The sequence below is a fragment of the Manihot esculenta genome, chromosome 1 (assembly GCF_001659605.2).
Source record: "Manihot esculenta cultivar AM560-2 chromosome 1, M.esculenta_v8, whole genome shotgun sequence".
NCBI classification, from domain to species: domain Eukaryota; kingdom Viridiplantae; phylum Streptophyta; class Magnoliopsida; order Malpighiales; family Euphorbiaceae; genus Manihot; species Manihot esculenta.
In genome coordinates, this window is record NC_035161.2 from 7910602 (window position 1) to 7920539 (window position 9938).

A 9938-nucleotide genomic window follows, 5' to 3' on the forward strand; every position below is an offset into this window, starting at 1 on the left:
ATCTTAGAAAAAGCTCAAGAATATCACACAAAAACACATCCCCTTTAAAGAAAATCTTCCAGCCTTCCAAACTTCAAATCTCGAATGGAAGAGGGTCTTTATTTAAATTTAGCTTAACATCTGCTGCAATCTCAAACAATCTTGAATCCTACATTGAACACTATCATCAACAATTAACATTAATAACATTAATTGAAATTTCTGTCAATTTGCATCTCTAACAACATTAATAAAGCATCCATGAATTATGAGTGATTAAATGGAAAGAACTAACCTTCTCATGCATTTCCTTCTAATTTGTTTCTGAGAAACTTTCTCTTCACTTGATTTGCCTTGATTGCAATTGTTACCCAAAGCTTGTTGTAGACTCTGTCAACTAACCCAAACCAAGCACACCTCCATGAGTCGTTGAAGTACAAGATGCTACAAACTCCAACAAATCCAGCCGCAAATCCCATTCCCATACCACTGTAGAACCAAACCATTTCAGAGTCATCTTTCCTCGTAGTGCTACCTTTTTCATGACCTTTAGGCAATTCATCTGCATCATTTGAACAGTTATTCAATGGAGGTCCACAAAGTCCATCGTTGCCGATGTAGATGGATTTGTCATCCAAAGTCTGAAGTTGATTTCCCGTTGGAATTCGTCCAGATAAGTGATTGAATGACAAATTCAAGTGACTTAAAAAGTTCAAATCAGAAATGCTGAATGGAATAGAGCCAGAAAGTTCATTTTCAGACAAGTCAAGTGATTCTAGTGAGCTTAACTTGCCAATGTTCCAAGGGATATGTCCATCCAATTTGTTTGTAGATAGATTCAGGTTCTGTAGACCTGAAAGATTCATCAACTCCTGGGGAATTTCTCCAACAAAGTTATTTCCTGAAAGGTCAATGGAATACAGAAATCGAAGTGTTATACTATAGTCAAGCTCCATTCCTTTGACATAAACCTGCACATTCTCACCATAGCTAGCTCTTGCAAATCCAAAAATGGGATCAGCATTAGCGTAATAGTCCCACTGCCCTTTCTGCTCATGCATAGCAATTGCAGTAAAATTGCCAAAACAATTAGGTATGGTTCCAGTCATCACGTTATTTGCCAAGTTCAATATGCGAAGAGAAGCAAGGTAGCAAAGCTGCAGAGGAATCTCACCTTCAAATTTATTGGAGTGAACACTCAGTACTTTCAGAGAAGATAGGCTCTCACCTATCCATGAAGGAATAAAACCATCAAAAGAATTCATGCTAAGATCAAGAGTCTCCAAGGATTCTAGATTCCTTAATGACATTGGGATCTTTCCTTGCAGAGTATTGTTTGCAGATGCAGGGAAACAAGCGACTCTTGAGAACCCAAGGACATTGGAACATCACCACTCAGCATATTACTTGAAAAATCAATCACAGTTAAACTTGTCAAATTTCCCCAACATGAAGGTATTCTTCCTGATAGCTGATTATTCGAAAGATCAAGAATTTGTAAAGATTCAATCCTGCATAAAGTAGCTGGAACGGTACCATTCAAGTAGTTGCTGGAGAGGGATAAGTGTCGCAGACTTGGCATCATATCACTGATATTCTGGGGAATCTGGCCGTGGAGCAAGTTGTTGGAGATATCCAATATGGTTGCATCAAACTGAGAACAGGTTAAAAAACCATCAAACTGGTTAGATTTCAACAATATGATCCTATATTCGTTAGCATAAGTTGTGTTCAGTTTTCTGAAAGTTGGCAAGGTCCCAAACAACTGATTATAAGATAAATCCAATGATACAATATTGGAAGAAATATTTTCAAACCAGTCAGGGATGTTATCTGAGATGCTTGCATTAGACATGTCTAAAAATCTAATGCTCTTTTGTGTTCTGAGCCACTGTGGAAAAGGCCCTACTTCACAAGATGATAAATGAATCCAGGAAAGTTGAAAAGGAGGTATCCATTCGGGATCTATATCAAAAACTAAAGAATTCCCATCCATACTCAACTCAAACAAGCTTCTCAGGTTTAACAAGTGAAGTTCAGAAACTTTCCCATGCAATGAATTCTTACTGAAATCTAGTATTTCAAGGTTGTAAAGCTGTCCAATGGATACAGGAATTGAACCCCAGAAAGAGTTTTCAGAAAAAGAAAGCTCTTTCAGGCGTTTAAATTGTCCCAAATTATCTGGAATACTACCAGAATAGGAATTGTTTAAAAGAATCAGAGTCTCTAAACTGTTCTTGATGCAACCGGATGAGTTGCCAAAAGTTCCAGAAATCTCCCCGCTGAACTTGTTGTAACCCAAGTGTAGCTCAATCAAATTGCAAAGCCTGTTCAACGTGTTGGGTATGTTGCCTTCTAAAGAATTAAAATCCGCATCAAGGGAAGCAAGAGAATTAAGATTACTGATATCAGTGGAAAGAGACCCTCGGAAAGCATTATCTTGTAGAACAAGATTTTGAAGTTTGGTAATATTATATAACCAGCTAGGGATTGTGGAATGGAAGTTGTTCGATTCAAGGTCGAGAACCTCAAGAGATGTAAAATTGACATGTGAAACATCACCAATGATGGAAAGCTCACAATTCCACAATTCTAATTCTAGTAAAGAAGGAAGCATGTTTATTGACTGAAACCAATTGTCACACTTGTCCAGGACCACGTACGGCAAGTATAAGTATTTCAAAGAAGATGGAAAATGGAGACTGTGGATTGCCAATGAAGGATTCAAACTGAGATCAAGACACTGCAAGTTTGAAAGATTTCCAAGATGAAGGGAAATGTTTCCCATGATGGACGCCCAAGAAAGAACGAGCTTGACTACATGACCGGTTATGTCATCGCAAGTGACTCCGTGCCATCTGCAGCAATCATCTCCCGCCCATGAAGGCAACGAGTTTGAATTGTTGAGGAGGCTTGACTTGAACTTCACAAGAGCTTCTCTTTCAGTCTTGATACAGCTTCCATTGAAATTATCTCCATTGCAGAAGGAGGAAACGCTTTGAAGTAGAATGAGCAAGGCAAGAATCTCAACAACATTGGCAGTTGATGTTCCCATAACTTCTCAATTCAAAAACAAACACTCTAGCAGATTTTAGAAATTAAATCTATAATATTTATATGCTTATTTTGTAACTAATTTACAAATTTTAATATATTTAAACATATTAGCATATTTTTATAAATAATAAAATAATTAATCAATAATGATATTATTAATTAATGTTCAATATAGTTTCTATTATATCAATTTATAAAAAATATATTCATATATTTTAGAAATTAGTTTTCATTAATTTAATATTAATTTTTTTTAAAATTATTTTTTAGTATCTGACATATATCATAATTAATGAATTTATCTTTCTATTTTTAGAATCAAACACTTCCGTTTTTAAAGTTTAATTCCGTCAAAATCCAATGTATATCCTTCAAAAATTTCTTTTAAGTATGATTTTCATTTGATTAAAAGAAAGAGAATAAATACAATTTTAAAAATATTCTTATCAATAATAAAATAAAAAAATTACTATTTAATCTCTATAATATGGAAAACTCGTTATTTAATTTCTCAATTTGAAAAATATATTAAAATATTTCTGACATTTTAAAAAGGCTCTATTAATTTTATCGCTAAATATTTTATTATTTAGTCCCTATAGTTTAGAAAAAATTATTAATTGGTTCTTCAAATTATTAAAAAGTTTACTAATTAGTTTCTCCATATCAGGGGTATTTTAGATTTTTTTTATAATACTTAATAACTAAAATTAATAGAAAGACTAATTAGTAGACTTTTTAAAATGTCAGAGATATTTTAATGAATTTTTCAAATCGCAAGCAATAATGACAGCGAGCGACATCACAAAAGCAATTTTTATTGAATTTTAACTTTTTATTTTTAATAATTTAAATTTTATATATTTTAGTTTTTATTACCTTTACTGAATTTGAATCTTAAATTTTTTGAAATTTTTATTTGTTTATAGAGATTGAGTTTGAGATTTTCTTTCTTAAATTTTAACGAAATTAAACTTCAAGAACTAAAGTGTTGAATTCAAAAAATAGAAGAACAAATATATTAATTATGTAATATTTTAGGGATAAAAACGCATCTTTTTCTTCAATTCCTTGAGAGAGTGACCTATAAATTTATAAAAATTAAATTTCAGGAACTAAAGTGTTGGGTCCTATAAAGGATAGTTCGGTCATTTTTCCTATCACTAACGGTATTTTTGACAGAGGGACCTCTAATTTTGACGGAGTTAAACCTCAGAGACGAAAGTATTGGTTTCTTAAAATAGATGGACGAATCTATTAATTACTCTATATCTCAAGGATTAAAAAATAATTTTTTCAATTTTTTCATAAAATCATATTTTTATAAGGGTAATTATCATTTTTTATAATATCAAATATATAATTTTCATCAGACTTAGAAATTCATGCTTTTGGTACAAAAATTCCAATTAAAGCATTAATTAGTTCAACTTTCACTGGAATGGGATGGGTGCCAGGATTTAAACCTCTAATATCTTATCCTATGATATTGACTCGATCAAACAAGGACGAATAAATATCTCTAGAAATGGCAGAATTAATAATATTTTAAAATAAAATAAATAAATAAATAAACTCCCTTCTTTAATTACATATGGGGAACCTTCAATAATTTTTTTGAGGTTGGATTTGATTTCTAATAGTTTTATTTAAAACTGTTTAACTAGAATTAATGTTTAAACCAAAAAAATAACCTTCAAATAAAATTTATATACTCAATCTTTCAATTTTATATTAATTATAGTAATATGCTATCAAATAAAATTGTCACCATGGCCGTAAACTTTCCTAGCAATTTCTGTACTGTGAATGTCCATAGAAAAAAATTCACTTGAATTGCCTTGTTGGAAAATATGTTTATTCTTTGAGAGTAGGTTGGGCCTTGGTGTGAGTTTTTTGGCTTAAAAGTAAAAATAAGACTTTGAAAGACTCATCTCTTTAGACTTGGAATTTTGAGTCATCCAGTGCCTTTGGTACCAAATTTCCAATTGAAGCACAGATTATTAATTCAATTGCTGTCAATTTTGTTGAGACGATATTATCATACTTTAATTTTTTTTTTTTCATTTGTGATTTTTCTTAAATTTTTAATTAATTTATAAATTTTTTAAACTCAAAAAATCAAATAAAACAATAACTGAAAACATTATTTTCAACTAGTAAACAATATATAAGTACGCTCAGAAGTTAAAATAGATAAAATATCATTAAAAAGAACAAATCATTTGGTGTAACTAGCATAGAGATTTTGAGCATAAAGATTCCACTGACCTGTAAAAAACGGGCCAAAATATCGAGACTTTTTACATACAAAGAATTTACTTGTTACTAATATAGTTTAGCCCTGTCATTCTTTAGATCCCTTATTTCACTTCACTCCGATAGTATCATAAATCGGGTCTTGCTATCGAATCCAAAGTAAAATTCAATGAATACAAGGAGTTTTATTTTAAAATCAACCTTTTGCACATTAAGTTGTTTAAATCAAAAAAGGGTCTCTCTTAAAGCAATAGCCTCTGGTAAATAAGGAGCGAGTAAATCTTGAAAAATTTCTAAAACTCTAATGCAAAAGCTTGTCCGATCATTTTGAACAACAACAATATAAAATGTACATTATTCTTGAGCATGTAGGGTTGCATCTAATTACATTATGCTCTACTAATTGCAGGAGAACTCCAACCTTGAATACGTAATACAATCACATAAAATTAAAACAGATAAACAAAAATAATCGAGATCTCTTTTAAAAATTAAATAAAAATTATAGCTTTGGTCAAATTAGTTAAAGTTTCTTCATTAGTTTTCATGGTACAAAATTTCAGTTAATTAAATTCATGTATTGTGGATTAATAAATAAAGTTGAGTATATAAGATTAAAATTCAACGAATGCTTTGGTAGCAAAATCTCATTTAAAGCATAATTCAATTTCTGTCTAATTTCCTGAAATAGTAAAAGCCTATTCTATAGTAAATTTGAAGGTAATATGCTATCATGCTTAAATTGCAGATATTACACAAACTTTAATTATTAAAAAATTTATTTATAAAAAATTCTTTAAATTCAATTCATTTTATTCAAATTGCAAAATGTATAATTTTTTATAAAAAAAAGTACAATTTGAAAAAAAAAATTGAGATTCTATAAACATTTTGATAAGCTTGAACTAAATTATTTAAAATTGTTTCAATATTTATTAAAATGTCAAAATTTAGAAATAATTATAATTTTTTTAAAATAATTAATAGTAAGTAAATGTATTTGATAAATATATATTTTCACTTTGTATACAAATAATTTATTATAAGATTTTCTAAATTTTTAAAAATTATAATTATTAAAAATTAAAAAAAATATCTATGCATTGCGTGATTTCGATGGTTACTAATAAAAAAAATAACCAAATAAAAAAATATTATCTTTATCACACCCACTCTTTAGTCTAAATCTATAAAGATGGATAAAATTTTAAAAGTTCACAAAATATGTATAATTTATTATAATTTTAAAATATAAAAACATAAAAGAAATATAGATAATTGGTCTAATTAATTTATAATATATTTACATCATTATATCTTATTCCCTTTTCGAGATTTAAAAGATTATATATACATCAATTAAAATATATCCATTAATCTGAACATATAATTTATATGTTATCCTCTAAAATTATAAAAGATTTAGAATTAATCCAACCTCTTTTAAAATCTAATAGAGTGTTAAGGTGGATCACCCAAAGAAATTATAATATTAAAAGTATAAGAGTGAATACAATTTACTCAGTGAATAGATAAATAAATAATAAAAGAAAACAGATAAAATTTAAATACTTAGTAATATTAAATTAAAATAGATCAGCTGAATAAGTATAATTTAATTCAATTAATATAAATTAAACTAAATAAACATTTTACTAAGGTATCGTTATTGGAATAATGAATATAAAATCATAAATGTAGTAAATAAAATCTACATATACTCATAATATGCGTCCTCTGAATAATGTTAGCATTTCAAATGTGCTAAAATAAAATAATAATAGAATGAGAATAATGTTGGTATCTTAGACTCTATGATAAAAATATTGGCTCAAGAAATACTAGCTAGAGCTATCTCAAAAAGTCACCACCTGACATACGCTAAACTAAATATATATGGTAAACTAAAAATAAATCACCTGATGAAGTGTTATCTACTCGGTATATATATATATGTATATGTATATATATAGTGTAATCGACTATTTATTCCCCCGTACTTTAAATTTTATTATCATTAATTTAAGAACTACGAATTTATTTTATCCATTCTCATTTTAAATAAATAAAATAATATATATATATATATATATATATATATATATATATATATATATATATTTATTTAAAAAAATATCAATATTATATTGTAATACTCGGCTAGACTCCGGCATCCGAATTCCTACCGTCCGGCGGAATCTCGGATGTCGGAACCCTCTAAAAGGGTAAAATATGTTTTATAGAATGTTTTTACATGTTTTTAATGGTTTTAATGAAGAAAGAAATTGAGTTTTGAAAGATAAGACCAAGGAGGCAAAACCCAGGTTCGGCCGCCGAACATGGGGAGCTTGCGGAAGCTCCTTTGGCCCCCGAAAATGGTCTGGCCAGCCACCTATAAAAGGCCCCTTGTCCAAAAATGAGCGAGTTTTCTCCCTCTATTTTCGGGCATAGGTGAGATTTTGCCATTCCATAGTCGATTTGTTGTTTTCCTTCAAATCTTACGAGTTTTTGACAAGCTTTTATCTTTGTTTTGAAGTTTTGAGCACAAAATCGAAGTTTTAAGAGTTTGGAGATTCCGGAGACCAAATTCTCCCAATCTCCAAGTTGGGTCGCATCTCCTCTCGATCTTCAAGAGGTAAGTGTAGATCCATACCCTTTTCTATATTTTAAGTAAGTTTTATGAAGGGTTATGGGGTAAAGATGCATGTTTAGACTAGTTATATAATGTTAGGGTTATGTTAGTTTAATGAGAAATATGATGCTAAATGTGATGTTTGTTGGGGTATAGGCTAGTTTTATGCCCCTATATGCTTGATAATGTGTTTATGCATGCTTTTGTGTATTGAGTATGAGTTTGGAGGGTTTTGGGAGGCTAGATGTGGGATGGCAAAATCGGGTTCTGCCACCCAGAAAGGATCCAGGTTCGGCCGCCGAAGCAAAGTTCGGCCCCCAAACCTGCCTGTGGAGGCAGCTTTAGGCCGCCTAAACTCGCCCCCGAAAGTTGGACTTTCGGCTCTGGAGGGGAGTTTCGGCCGCCGAACCTGCCACCGAAGGATAGTGACTTTCGGCTTTGGAAGGACCTTCGGCCGCCGAACCCTGTCCCCGAAAGTGCCTGACTTTCGGATCTGTGGGGCTTTCGGCCGCCGAACCTGCCGCCGAAAGTCCCTTGCCCAGCCTTCCTTTGCCTATTTTGCATGCATGTTTTGTGATGTTTTATGGGGGTTTTTGAGGAGTTGTTTAGAGTCATATTAGAGTTATTTGGTCCCTCATTTGAGTCCACCTGTGTAGGATCGGATCCGAGGAATCGAGGAGGCCAGCAGTAAAATAGCTATTTCAGAGTCTGTTGAGTATCAGCCAGAGGTGAGTAGAACTGAACTTTATATTTTAAAGTAACTAAAATTCGAGCATGTTCATGCATCACGAATGCCATGTTATGTATTAGGTTATTTGCATTAGAATTCACGAATATGATGCATTGCATAATATGATGTTGATGTGGATGAATATTGGATGACCCACTAGCCCTCGATATGATATGTTATGATACGGTATGGAAGTCTAGTGAGACCCATTCTACGCCTCTAGCACGATGTAAGAGAAAGACCAGTGAGACCCATTTTACGCCTCTGGCACATTGGATATGTTATGTTATGTCATGTTTAAGAGAAAGACCAGTGAGGCCCATTCTACGCCCCTGGCACAATTGGATATGTAGAGGGTTATTGGTGACAAATTCATCCTTGATGTGAATTGTTTGTGATGTGATGCATTTTATGAAAGCATATGTTTAAATAATTATTTTTTTTACTGTTCTGCTCACTGGGTTTTAGTAGCTCATCCCTTTTCCCTAACCCCAGGTTTGCAGGGTCAGAGATAGCTCAGGAGGTCGGCTAGAGGCTGATATATATTGTATAATAGTTTAGTAGTGGACATGTAAAATGATGTAATGTATTGATTTGAGGATTAGTATTGTGCTTGGCCCTAAGATATGGTTAATCCCTTTTGGGTACATGATATTTATGTAATGTTTTTATTAATAAGATGTGAACCAAGCTTGATGTGAACCAAGCTTGATATATGTAATGTTGACCCAACTAGAATATTTGATGATGGTTCTAGTGTGGAGTTTTTATGTATACAGTTATAGTGCATGCACAGGTCAAGCTATGTAAAAAGTTTAAAGTTTTTATGAAAATGTATGATCATGTATAGAATTTTATCAGTATACAGGATGTATGTTAGGCTTGCTATGGGTCCCGACGACCTTAAGTCGATCTGGATCCTAGCACTGATAGCGGTCTGGTTTCCAGATCGTTATATATATATTTATCTGTTTACCTATACCGAGAGTAAAATAAGTTTAAAACACATACTCTATCATCTATACTGGAAGCTGGATCCTCCACTAGAATTGATAAATAAATATTCTAACATGAAAATATAAAATGTAAAATATAAATTTTAAATACTATATATATATATATATATATTAAGAAAAATTCATCAATATCTCAAAATTATACAGATTAAAAAATACTTAATAAATTATTATGAATATTATTTAGATTAATTTATAAAAATTATTAATCTTAAAAATAGAATTTCATTAATTATTATTTATTTTTTAAAATTTTTAAATTATA

At 30.9% G+C, this 9938-nt stretch overlaps 1 pseudogene; it reads right to left on the reverse strand.

The window, feature by feature from the left end:
* Window positions 1-245: 245 nt before the first annotated feature.
* Window positions 246-3083, reverse strand: LOC122721698 (annotated as a pseudogene).
* Window positions 3084-9938: the final 6855 nt, after the last annotated feature.